The 13,525-nt window shown below is 36.3% G+C and overlaps 1 pseudogene; it reads left to right on the plus strand.

The window, feature by feature from the left end:
- Positions 1–7,295: 7,295 nt before the first annotated feature.
- Positions 7,296–8,769, plus strand: LOC140226715 (uncharacterized; annotated as a pseudogene).
- Positions 8,770–13,525: the final 4,756 nt, after the last annotated feature.

The following is a 13,525-nucleotide window of genomic DNA, read 5'->3' on the forward strand; positions in this document are numbered from 1 at the left end:
ACCCATGTAAACTGCGCCATGCCATGTAAACGAAAAAAAATAAATCAAAGGAAATCAAAGCTCCCTGTAAATGATATTAAATAATATTCATGATACTGTCAATTTACGTGTTAAGTAAGAAAAGAAAGCATTCATTAAGAAGGAAAAAATATACATGAAAAAAGCACAGTATGCCTACATGACAGTAATGATTACCTTTTAGAAAACGTGTTAATTTCAAGTAGTCAGATCAACAATTAATAATCACCTTACGATGATGACGAATTCGTAACCCATGCTCGGTATCCTCCTTGGAAAATTGTACGCAAAATTTATATCATACCTAAAATCAATCAGTTTCATTATACTTTTATACAAATTACACATAATAAACATAATAAATATCGCTTCATAAAATTAGCTTTTAAGTAAGGCGGATTCTGAAAGAAACAGATTTTAAGCTTTAAATTTATGCATAAAACTCAGTTAAATGAACTCTCCTATAATCTATCGAGTATGAAAATATTGGAAAGAGACCACACCCTGGAAAAGTGTGTAAGGATTAGTCGACATTAAATGATAATAATATGGAAATTATACTACGCATGTGTTATGTAGGCACCAAAAAATGTAGACAATTGAATATTAAAGTGAGTGCACGTGTTGCATGAAAGTATTAACTCGTTGAACACCAGTCTGGAGTGTACTTAGGCAGGTGACTACGGGAAATGCGTGTTATAGCGAAGACAGCCCGTCCTGAACGGGTAAACGCAAACTTTTGATAGGGATGTGGTCTCCAGCATTTCGATAATGTTCTTAAAACTTCTTTATAACTGTTCCTATTCACCCTCGACGATGTGCAATATACGGTTCTATTTAGGCCGTGTCACACCTTTCCGGGCAATCCTTGCGTGCGACTTGCGAAGAACAATTTTTACTACCCGGAAGTCCCCGCAGATAACCCGCACATGACAGTACCTAGCATGTATCTCACCCGTTGTCGTCCGGAGGTGCGCACGCAAATCTTCTTACCCGCAACCACGTTTAGGCCCAGTCGCATCTTTCCGGGCAAGCTACGCGGGCTTGTTGCATGTTGGGATTTTTCAGCATACCGGACAATTTCTGAGGGCAGACAATGATTTGGGAGAGTCAGTGCATGTGTCTTACTTGGTGGACGCGTTCTACTTTAATTCTACTGTGCGACCTTCATACAAGGCGCGTAGGGGCTGACAACTCAGTGAAGGAATTTCTCTGACGGACTTGCAGAAGTCCCATAGAATGTCATTATCTTGGCCGCATACTGGGACTGCGAAGTACCTGCGTTGGAGTTGTCTGCGAGGTGCTGCCGCGAAGGGCCTCCTACTGGAGTTCTGTGTGGACCCCTGCGGGCAATCCCCGCGACTCACCCGGAAAAGGTTTTGGTCATGCTCAAAACTTGGCTGCGGGTAAATCGGACTTGCGTGCGCACTTCCGGACAACTACAGTCGAGATACGCGCTAGGTACTGTCTGATGCGGAACAACTGCGGAGAGCTCCGGGTAGAATTTTTTTTTTCCCCGCAAGTCAACCCGTAAAACTTCCCCTAGATACGGTATGACAAGGCCTTGAGCATGCTCAAAACTTGTTCCCAGTGAGTCGCGGGGGTTCGCCCGCAGAGGTACACACAGAACACCAGTAGGAGACCCTTACCGGCAGCACCTCGCAGACAACTCCAACGCAGGTACTTCGCACTACCCGTAAGTTGCTCGTAACAGAAAATGGATCGGTTGCAAAGCCCTCACGCAAGTCACAAGGAACTCACGTATGTAGCAGGTAAGTAGCACGCGTCTAGCAGGTAAGACACAAGTAGGAAACTCGCAAACATTCTCCTGCGTGTTGCAAAATACATACTCGCCAAAAAAGTGTGACACGGCCTCTAGAGTATGCCCCCCCCCCCTCAAGAAAAAAAGAAATACAATGAAATTTTCGCATTGATAACACCTAAAACGATTAAACTGTCTAAATGCTACTTCAGGGTCTTAAAATATAATATCTTAGCTCTATTTTGCAGAAAACCTCATTCAATTTGGTTAAGCGGTCACAGAGAAATGTGGAATGTCGGAAGGCATGTCATGATTTAGATTCTTCCAAGTTTAGCACTTCGATGCTTTTGTGTGTGAATACAATAGACAGAACTTACAGGGAAGGGATTCTTGACATCCTCTACAAAATTCCTCATATGTCTTTGACCACTGAAGCAAATCGAATTGGGTTCTGTGTAAGGTGTGGGCAATGAGTTATAGTTTTATACCCTGAATGTGTATTTAGATTGATTTACTATTTTTAAAGATATCATTGCGGAGGGTCCCGTTGTATTTTTCTTTTCTTTTCTTTTTTTTTTTTTTTTGGACATACGGTACATTTGGTCCTACGACAATTGCTCCCACGAAATATCTGCACGGTTACCCACAAAGGACTCTCATGTTTCCATGTTTTCATGTTTTCTTGGTCTGCCTGACCGTTTTTCAGTAACCAGAAACAAGCTGTCACAATAAATTCTCGTATGGCTGTCATGTATTGTCTACACGTGTATAGAGTTTTAAGTAGTTTAAGTATATTAATGCTATACGCACATGTGGAAATAAAAGACGGTACCGCCTGAACTACATGAGGTAAATGAAACTGAAAACAATGATATAAAAAAAAAAACTATGATGAACAAAACTCGCACGCGATGGGAGAAGACAATACACTGTTTTTGAAGAAAAAAAAAACGTGTAGTAGGGAGATTAAAGGGTGAAAACAAAATGATGAGAGAACCGACTATAAAGAGTGGACAATGAAATTAACGTGGGTGAATTCTATTGCTTTCTAATATGAAAATTTCGACTAGTTAAAGAAAAAGAAAACAATGATAACAGTAACCAGAAGAGCCTTCAACAAAACAGACTCTCACTGTTTTCGAGGTTTATTAACCCAGAAATAGCAAATGTGTTGTTAAAAGCAGAAAGTTCAAAAGACTTTTCTCTGTTTGTTCTTTATTTTGTTTTTGTTTTGAATGTCTTCGTCTATATTTCTCTAAAGCTTAGTCATCAACCGAATACAAAATTTAGTTGTTGTTGTTTTTTTTTTACATCTTTCTAGAAAACGTGTTTCTAATAGGAACCCTTTTCATTCTTTAAGAACCGTCTTAACACACAGTTTACTTTAAACTTCAATAAACTGGAAAAGTTTGTGATGCTACTTCCCTAAAAGTTAACAATACTTAGTCACGAATAGAATGTGTTCATAAGAATGTTTAAATTCACCTTAATCTGATATTCCTTTCATTATGTTCCAATGGTGAGTTCGACATCCTGTTTTTGTTTTGTTTTTTTTTCAACTTTGCAGAGCGCCGAGCGCAGCTTTGTAAAATTATACTTGAGTAATCTTATCAAAGCTCATTTTTTTTTTCTTCTCAACAAACACTTTGTGAACAAACGGGTTAGAGGAGTCACCTTGTCAGCTAAGTTTGATTTCACTAAGACAAACTCTAGGATCTTTCTTTTTATCTTTATAACCTAACATCTATATGCGGCATTATTGTTCGTGACAAATTTCCATAATTAAATCAGAAAAATCATACATCGACAAGCAACAATCTGACAACCCTCTGTATTAAGGAATTCCGTCTCTTGATAGGCATGCTGGCCTTCATTTTTCATTTCATTTCATTTTACTGTTTCTGTATGGTACAATATAATCAACTCTGATCACTTTCAGAAATAAACACATGATTCATAATAATTCATGGCTGATTTTGCACATGACAGGTAATCAAATCACATTGACAAAGAACGAAGACATAATGATAATAAACAAAAAGACAAGGTACCATACCATCTGGTCCTTGATATCTTTAGATATCACAACTGTATTATGACATGATTTCCAAACAATCAGCTTTTTCCTGGTAACCCCAACTGCAATGATTTTGCTTTTGCCAACTCACTTTACTCACAGTCAGATTCAGCTCTTGACCCTTTTTTTACCCATTGCTTTGAGTTTGGTAAAAGACTTCATCGTTTGGCGTATAAATTCAGCCAGTAGAATTTTATATTTTCATCAGTTGGATGACATTGAGACGATGATATCGTTGTGCAGTTGACACATGATTGTGTTGCTTTGATTTATACATTCTCATAAAGAAGAAAATTTTACATTATCATAAATTTTTAAGAGACAGGGTCTAACACCTAAAAACTGCATGATGTCAAAAATATTTATATATATATGATGAAATTTTGCAGGAATGACATTTGATCATGCCACATTGATTACTCCCGTGAAATAGCTTCATACCGAAGTCCTCGGAGGAAAATTAACAGGACCGGTTTGTTGCAGCAGTAAATGTGACCCTGTGCACCTCAAAACAAACAAAAAGTCGCCAGACATGAATTTTTAGTTAAGACCATATTCTGAAAGAGCAGACTTTAAGCTTTAAAATGATGTATAACTCAAATCAAATGGACTCTCCTAACCTATCTAAATATTGGAAAGAAAGCACAAACTCAGGAAAAGTGTGAACTGAGAAAAGAGGCTCTGAAGTACAGTGTCTATTCAAGCACTTAATCTTTACCAAACCGTGTTGGCTGTGCGATGAATGGGACAAAAAACAGGAAGTAAACCACCAGAGTAACAACAATGAAGGAATTATCAGATTAAAATGAAATTAAGCATGCCTCATTAACACATTCTGTCCATAATCAATGCCAACTTTCAAAGCAGTAGCACTATCCTTTCAAAAGTTATTAGAGTTGAAAGTGAAGAGTGTGGACAAGGTTTTTCAGAAATGAAAAAAGGGATTCTAAAGACACACCTAATCACACTATTCTACCAAAAATGTTCGAGATAAACTGCTAAAAAAAAACACACTTTCCTGCCCGTTTTATGATACCAAATTTTAGCATAATGTAAAAGAAGACCCGCTCTTTCAGAAAAATATATATTAAAAAGTCAGGTTCGGCTAGGTTGACCCATTTCACTTATTTTCAGTCCTCACGCAAAATCAGTGTGTGCGACTTTATGTTCGTTTTGAGGTGCACGGTCAAATATTGTCAACATGTTACCAAAAAATTGCACGTAGAATTTTAGTCGTGTTTCAAAAATGGAAGGATAGTATAGCTTTGTTGCATTTTGTAATATGTTCAAGTAGAAAACCCAATAAATATGAATTGGAATTGGAATGTGAAAAGGGAGAGATGAATATGATGTCGCACAATCTATTTCCCCATCTTAAACTGAGACCCTATATAGTTTCAGAACGTGTATCTGAACCTTCAGTCTTGTCTAAAGCATCAGAAATCATGAGTCATGTCATTTCCTGGTATAGATAAACTGAATGAGCTATGTGCAATACCATTTTGGCTCGTGACGACTCCATAAGATGGAACTTTAATTACCCACTTTCGATACAATGTTGTACTGGTAAAGAGGAAAAATGAACGCGTTGAAGAAGTACCGCCAGGTTTTATTTTGAAGACTACTTATAATGCCCGTACAAAGTCCTGGCAGGATAAGACCAAAATCAGCACATTAATACGAAAAACAATTTTTTTCATAAGAAGCATAACTTCTGTTGTGGTTGTTGCCGAATACTGCTAACCTTTAGATCTTTAGACATTACAATGTTGTTGTTGTTTTTTTTTTTTTTTTTCGTTTTTGTTTTCGTTAGTGTAGCGTGTAAAAAGAAAGAAAGAAAGAACAAGAGTGTAGGCATTACCGGGAGCCAACACTCTATGATCAGGCCGTGCAAATACATGCAAAAAGATACGATATATATGCTTTGGTATTAATTTCATCGTAAAGCAGGTCACATATAGCCTATCAGTTCTGTGAATGTAAGTAGCATTGTCTGTTTTTTACCTTGATAATTATAATAGAAATAATATAATGCACTAGTGTTATAAGCTTACAATATAGGCCTACTGGGTGCATTGAGTCAAAGAGGTGGTATGCTCACAAATACACAAGCACAAAAAAAATGGTTTAACAATAGTGTGTATAGTATAGTAGTAGTATGTATGTTATAGTATAGTATAGTATTATTCAAATAATACAAATTCAATAATAGGTACCGCTGTACAAAGTAACAAAATGATTTGTCACCTACATGTGTATTTACACAGGTAACAAAAGCAATGACACGCTTATTGTTTGCTTTTTTTTTCTCTTGAGTTTGCACCATGAATTTGAATCTACAACCAGTAATCCAATCAACAAAAAGGACGAAAAAAAAAAAAACAATACGTGTTGCAATTTATCAGCATGCAGATTTTTGAGAGTATGAACTCGTTGCAAGCAAGCATATTGGAGAAAAGGTTTTTGAATATGATAACGCACAATAAAAACATCATAATCAGATTGCCGCCAACTATACAGACGATGATGTTTCCTTTGCTTTGTTTTGTGTTGTTTTGTCGTTGTTGTTGTTGTTGTCTTGATCAAACAATTTTTACACTCTTGAATTTCTGACTAAAGGAAATGCACTAAAACTGAAGTATGCAACTAAACTTGTCTTTTTCTTTGCCCCTTCATACATCATTTAATTCATGATCAATTTGCATATGACAGCAATGAATATCTCGTTGTGTAGTCTACATGGAACACAAATACAAAATGAAGTCAAAGTGTGACTAGCTAATGTGCTAAAATATATCTGTCCGCATGGTTTATTCGTATGTTTGTTTAACTTGGACTAGTATTTAATTATCCCTAGCGGTACGTGCAATTACCATTATCTTTATTCAGAAGTGCAAAGTCTCGTAATAATTCAAGACAAAGGGCCTTCTCGCAGGAGTGGATTTGCAACCTGTGCTGCCTGTCACAGCGGGATCTGTACAATTCAGCAGGAGTGGCCAATCTGTTGTGTCTCATTTTGAAATTTAGCAGAAGAATTAAGTTGCTAAGAATCTCCAGTTCTTAAAGAGCTATTTTGTGTTGTTGTTGTTGTTGTTGTTGTTGTTGTTGTTGTTGCTGCTGTTGTTGTTGTTTTGTAAGGTTCCCTATACAGAATAGAAAACAAACAAAACAAAGAAGTGTCTGAAGTATTTCGAGTGTATAACACTCCATGTTCAGCCCGTCTAGTACAAATGCAAGACGATACGACATAGGGATTTCATTCTTGATCAGGTTATATACACTTTCGAATGTAAGTGACGTTGTTTGTCATTAACCCTATTCTCATTCCTCATATTTCATACTCTTTTTTTTCTGTTTCTTTGATACATTTCATTTTTGTCCTAATTTTGTCCAACACTCATTTTCATTTTGGCCGAATGCATTGACGATAAGGAAGCTATGGCGACTGTACAGCTCCCTCCCGTGCAACCAACAGCACAAGTGGCTACAACCGTCACGCCACATACGAATGAGGGGAGGCTACGGGCAACTCAAGAAAGCGTGAGGGTGAGCCAGAAGTTACAATTCACTCTTCATGAATATTAAAGCTGAGGTAGAACACTGTCAAATAGATTATTCTGAGAATACTTTGCACAGTGGCGTATCTTGCCAGGGTGGACGGATGACCATCGACGCATTTCTCATAGTGACTTCCATTTTCCTCTTTGTGGTGGACATTTTTCCGCTGGTATATTGCGCCACGTACGTCAGAATGACTGAAGGGGACTCTAGCTCGTGTGCAGCATGCTGTGCACAAAATTGTTCCTGCTGTGTTCCACCTCCACCGCCTACAACGGTGGGTTGATGTGATGTGATTTGATTTGATTAGACTTGATTTGATTTGATTTGTAAACATTATTAGTCCTTATGTTTTTTGAAAACTATCGTCTTTTCAGAGGATAATGTCCTTCACACCTAAAACTTGCTCATAGGCTTTTCGCAGCTTTACCACACAAATCTAAATTCTTTTCCCAAATTAGCGGTTTATTTGCATTTTTATTTTTTTCTATGTCATTTTGATGGTTTGTTTTGTTTCTTTCATTTACACAAGGCCATAATTACAGCTGGAGGACCACCATCTCAACATGCTGGTATATTACCACCCTTCAAGGTATGTCTTTTTTACACTGTTGATTCTGTAATCACCTTATTGACAAACTCTCTGATCAAATGTTGAAAAAGCAAAGCCTGAATTAACACCTGTCAACCTCTGTCTTCACCGCATCGTTGATCTTCCATGCCGTCCAAACAATAAACATAACCTAATTTTGAAATAGATGTGCCCTTTTGTGAAAGAGAGAAACAGAAAAAATCATTAAGTTGATAGCCATATAGTTGTAGGAAGTAACTCACTTCTTTCTAAATCCTTTTAAAAGAAAATTGAAGTTTGCGATGACATATGAATATTTTCCTTGAATGAATAATATTAGAAGAAACATTATATAATAGTATATTGAAATACAAAACAGTGTACAAGAGATTCATATAGTAATTTTGATCAATGTTTCTTTGAGTATTGCCCTTATCTAACAATCCATGTCTGGCGACTTTTTGTTGGTTTTGTGATGCAGGGTAACTTTAATTGTATTCATTATCTTTCTGTTGTTTTCCGTCTCGCATTTTTTTTTTCATTTGGATGAGCAGTTGGAATACCCAGTCAACCCCAGCCCGTGTATTACGTCGTGCAGCTAGGACCAGTTCAGGGCCAGCAGATTCCGGGAGTCATGACAACATACCCAACTCAACCGTCTTTAGGTGGGCAGCCAAAACTGGCTGAGCCGCCAGCCCTGTACTCCACCCGTCTTCTCCGAACACCGCCCCCAACGTTCACACAAGCCAACCGAACTACTCCCCTCCGCCGTACTCTTCTTAGCGACGACCATAAAAATTAAGAAGGGAGTTCACGGTTGCAATTTGCGCATGTGCAAAGTCAGGGTCAAGTCAGAACATTTGTGTTTCTTCAAATGACCAAATCAATAAATGAAAAGAACGCTAAGGCAAATTAGGATTTGGAATGTTGAGCACTGTGTTTTAACTAATCGACTGTGGTAAGCAACATTTCATTTATTATAAAGATGGCAAGCTTCAACGAGGACTTCTTCACAACAATTCTTTTTTAACGATATTCGAAAGTCTCTGGTGTATTGGTGAAATGAAACATCTGTTGAGCGTGACCTCCCTTTTTAGGATCAATTCATAACACTTTCTGGAAACGCGTGCCTGTTATAACCTCCATCCGGAAAGTCTCACTATAAGAAATAAAGAAATAGATACATTTGTTTTATTTTTTTTCTTAGTACATAAGAGGTTGTTGTCGTTATGATTTCTTTTTCTGTAGTTCACGTGCTTGCTTGCTGAATTACTAAGTTGTTTCGAAATAATATGCCATTGGAATCTTGTGAATAGAATTATTTACGGTATACTTTCAGTCCGACCGATAGCCGAGCAATGGGCTTTAAACCATTATCATTCTGTTGCCGTGCTCTTTTATCTTTTTTTTTTTATTTTTGTTTCGAATGTCACATTTTCCCCAGATATTGGAAATAGTTCAAAGCAATGACAGGAAAATAGATGTTACCAGCTAGTAATTAGTATTGATATAATGTTGACCATGCGGCCATAGGGAAAAGGTGAAATGCTAGTACAAATGATAAATTCCCATTATACCTGCTCTGCAAAAATGTAGTCATCGATTCAAACGAAACCTAAGTATCCACTCAACATATTTGTGACAGACATGTCATTTTAATTTTTCTTTCAGTTATAACCACGAAACTGTTATTTCACATTGTAATGACGTATTTTGCAAATATTTATAGAACCATGCATACAGGCATACTACTCTCCATGACATTTTTTTTTTTTTTTACTTTTGTTATTCCTTATCTTATTTCAATTTTTAAGTTCGCTAACAGCAAGCAAACATGTGAGAATGTGTACATAATTTAGTTTTGTTGTGGTTAACTTGCACTATTGGATTGTAATTTCGAATACATGTACATACGAAATCTAATGCGGTATAGATAACATATTTCATGGTATTCAATTGAACGTGTTTTGTATTATCTATACTTTCACTTTTCATGCTAAACTAGATTTAGAACGATCAAATCTCAAAAGTTTAGCCCCAAAGAAAGTAGGTGGACGGTTCTGAACTGATTAGAATCTTTTCTTGCTTTGTATTAGAATAAGAAGAAAGAAGAAAATTCAGTAAATAAGCGTATATCATATCTTCCATGCTTGATGAATCGTGACGTATTGTAAAGATTTACGTCGTCTATAATGTATTGGAACATTGATAATTTCCTAATATGACGTAATGTGCAACCACAATCTACTTCACGACTACCAAAGAAACACTTCGGTCCACTCATGTGCTTTCATTTCCGAATTTATTAATGCTCATAATGCTATTCACTGCTGCATTCGATTTTAAAGTCAGGCAACTTCTTATGTTCACAACTCACATGTTTCAAATAACCTGTAGGCACCTTTTAGTTGTTTAATATTTCACCTACGAGGACAACAGCTAAAGTGCAAATTGATGATTTTAACTATTTGCTAGGTATATGTCCGTTAAAGGGGATGGCTAGTAACTGATCAGTGTGAATCAGTGGGATTGCTGAGGGATGATTTTTCCAATCCTCCCAGTTCCAATTCCCACTGATCGATTACTAGCCATCCCCTTTAAGAAAAAGCGTGAAACGTACAAAGCCTACCATTTCAGTTGCAATGGCTTGTGGTAAGAAATCAGTTTTTACCACGGTACATCTTGTTTTACATGTCTGAAAAATCCCCCTTCTCAAAGATGAAATTCTATCAAATGCATCTAGTGTTGTCATTCTGAAGCCAATTAGTTACAAAACAAAATTAAGTAATAGCTACTTCATTTTTGTGTTTGTACGGTAAGACACTATCAGAGAACTTTGAGAACTTTTCAGAGATTATTGTGAAAACGTAGAAAGAGAAAAAAAAACTATGATCATTGGCTCTTTTTAATTCAATAACGCAAGCTTAAGTGAATGGTATGTCCACGATCCGACTGATGAAAAATATATGTAGCAACGTTATGCCTCATCAGAGAAAAGCAAGGAGAAGGGTTTGTTCCGTAATTAAAGGACAAGTCCACCTTCATAGACATGCGGATGGAGTGAATGCAGCAATATTATTAGAACACACCAGTGAGAGTTTGAGACTGTTATACTTTCTTTTAAGTTTCTGCTCAGTCACTGCTGGATGAGAACACTACTACAGCTTGTGATGTCACATGTGTACAACAATAAAAAAAATAAAGAAAAATTAATATACTTTCACTTTTCTCAAATGATAAAACAACACTTGACTTGCCTCTTTCATGAATATGGCAGGGGAAATAACATGACCTTTATCATACGTCAGTGACAAGTAGAGGAAATGTGCACTTGTTTTTGCAAAAAAAAAAAATTAAAAAAAATAAAAATATATATATATATATATATATATATATATATATATATATATATATATTGTGAAATTCTCTTTTCATTTTTCCTTATGTCGTTCTACCCATATGGCATCATACACTGTGATAATCTTCCTATCCAGCAATGACTGAGCAGATATTTTAAAAATGTATAACTTTTGAACGGATTCTCCGATTTTACCCAAACTTTCACTGATGTGTTGTACTAAAATTGTTGCAACCACTCAATTCTTATGTATATTAAGGTGGATTTTTCCGTTAACTTGCAAAAAGTGTTAGATAGATTATATAGATTAAATGTGAGAAATCGGTAAAAAAGGGATGAATATAAGGCAAGACTGAGGCAAGCTGTATAGAATAAGGTGTAGGGATTGGAGAGCAAAGGAGAAATGAAAATGTAAAAAAAAAAAAAAAAAAAAAGAAGGCTAGAGGGGGTCGGTGGCTAAGTCATTTTTCATTGAGATTACTGTTCCTGGTAATAAAAACATTGCGATAGGTATAATTTACTAGTCTCTATTCACCATTATTCATATAATACAAATTCAATAATAGGTATCGCTGTACAAAGTAACAAATTTATTGATCACCTATTCAAACAAGTAACAAAACCAAAGACACGCTTATTGTCTACATTTTATTTTAGTTTACACCACAAATATGAATCCTATTAATGAATCCATTCAATAAAAAAAAAATACCTGTTGTAATTTACCAGCACGTGGATTTTTTATGATATGAATTCAATTGCAGACAAGTATATCGAAGAAAAGGTTTTTGAATATCTTAACGCACAATCAAAACATCGTAATTAACCTGTCTCCAACTATACAGACGATGCTGTTTCTTTTGTTTGGTTTTGTGCTGTTTCGTTGTTGCTGTAGTCTTGATCAAACGATTTTTACACTCTTGAATTTCTGACTGAAGGAAATGCACCAAAAATGAAGTATGCAACTAAGCTTGTCTTTTTCTTTGCCCCTTCATACATCATTTAATTCATGATCAATTTGCATATGACAGCAATGAATATCTCTTTGTGTGGTCTACATGGAACAAAAATACAAAATGAAGTCAAAGTGTGACTGGCTAATGTGCTAAAAATATATCTGTCCGCATGGTTTATTCGTATGTTTGTTTAAATTTGGACTAACAAATTATCCCTAGCGGTACGTCGTGCCACTACCATTATGTTTAGTCAGAGGTGCAAAGTCTAGTTAGTAATAATTCAAGACAAAGAGCCTTCTCACGGGAGTGGATTTGCAACCTGTGCTTCCTGGCACAGCGGGATCTGTACAATTCAGCAGGAGTGAACAATCTGCTGTGTATTATTTTTGAAATTTAGCAGAAGCATTAGGCAGGTAAGAATCTGCAGTTATTTCAACGTTGTTGTGTTGTTGTTGTTGTTTTTGTTTTGAATGTTCCCTGTAAGGAATTGAAAAAAAAAAGAAAAGTGTCTGGAGTATTTCGAGTTTATAACACTCCATGCCCAGCCCGTCTAGAATAAATTCAAGACTATACGGTGTAGGGATTTTATCCTTGATCAGGTTATATGTGACCGTGCATCACAAAACGAACAAAAAGTCGCACGCACTGATTTTGAGTGAGAGATGAAAATAGGTGAAATAGGTCAACCTAGCCAATCTTGACTTTTTCATATTTTATGAACAGAAGAGCAAGTCTTCTTCTACATTATACTAAAGTTTGGGATCATCAAGCGAAAGGGAAATTGGGCTTTTGACAGTTTTTTCTGGAACACTTTTTGGTAGAATGGTGTGATTAGGTGTTTCTCAAAGAGTCCTCTTTTTATTTCTTAAAAACATTGTCCATGCTCATCACTTTCAACTCCAATAACTTTAGAAGAGATAACGCTACTGCTTTGAAAATTAGCAGTGATCATCAACAGAATGTGTTAATAAAGCATGCACAATTTCAGCTTAATCTTATAATCTCTTCATTGTTGTTGCTCCGGTGGTGCTCATGCTGTTCATTTGCTCCATTCATCGCGATTAAATGCTTGATTAGACACTGTTCTTCAGAGCCTCTTTTCTCAGTTCACACTTATCCCGAGTGTGTACTTTCTTTCCAATATTTAGAGAGGTTAGGAGAGTCCATTTGGATCGAGTTAAATATCATTATAAAGCTTAGAGTCATGTCTGGCGACTTTTGTTGG

Source organism: Diadema setosum, chromosome 3, assembly GCF_964275005.1.
Source record: "Diadema setosum chromosome 3, eeDiaSeto1, whole genome shotgun sequence".
In the NCBI taxonomy this organism is placed as follows: domain Eukaryota; kingdom Metazoa; phylum Echinodermata; class Echinoidea; order Diadematoida; family Diadematidae; genus Diadema; species Diadema setosum.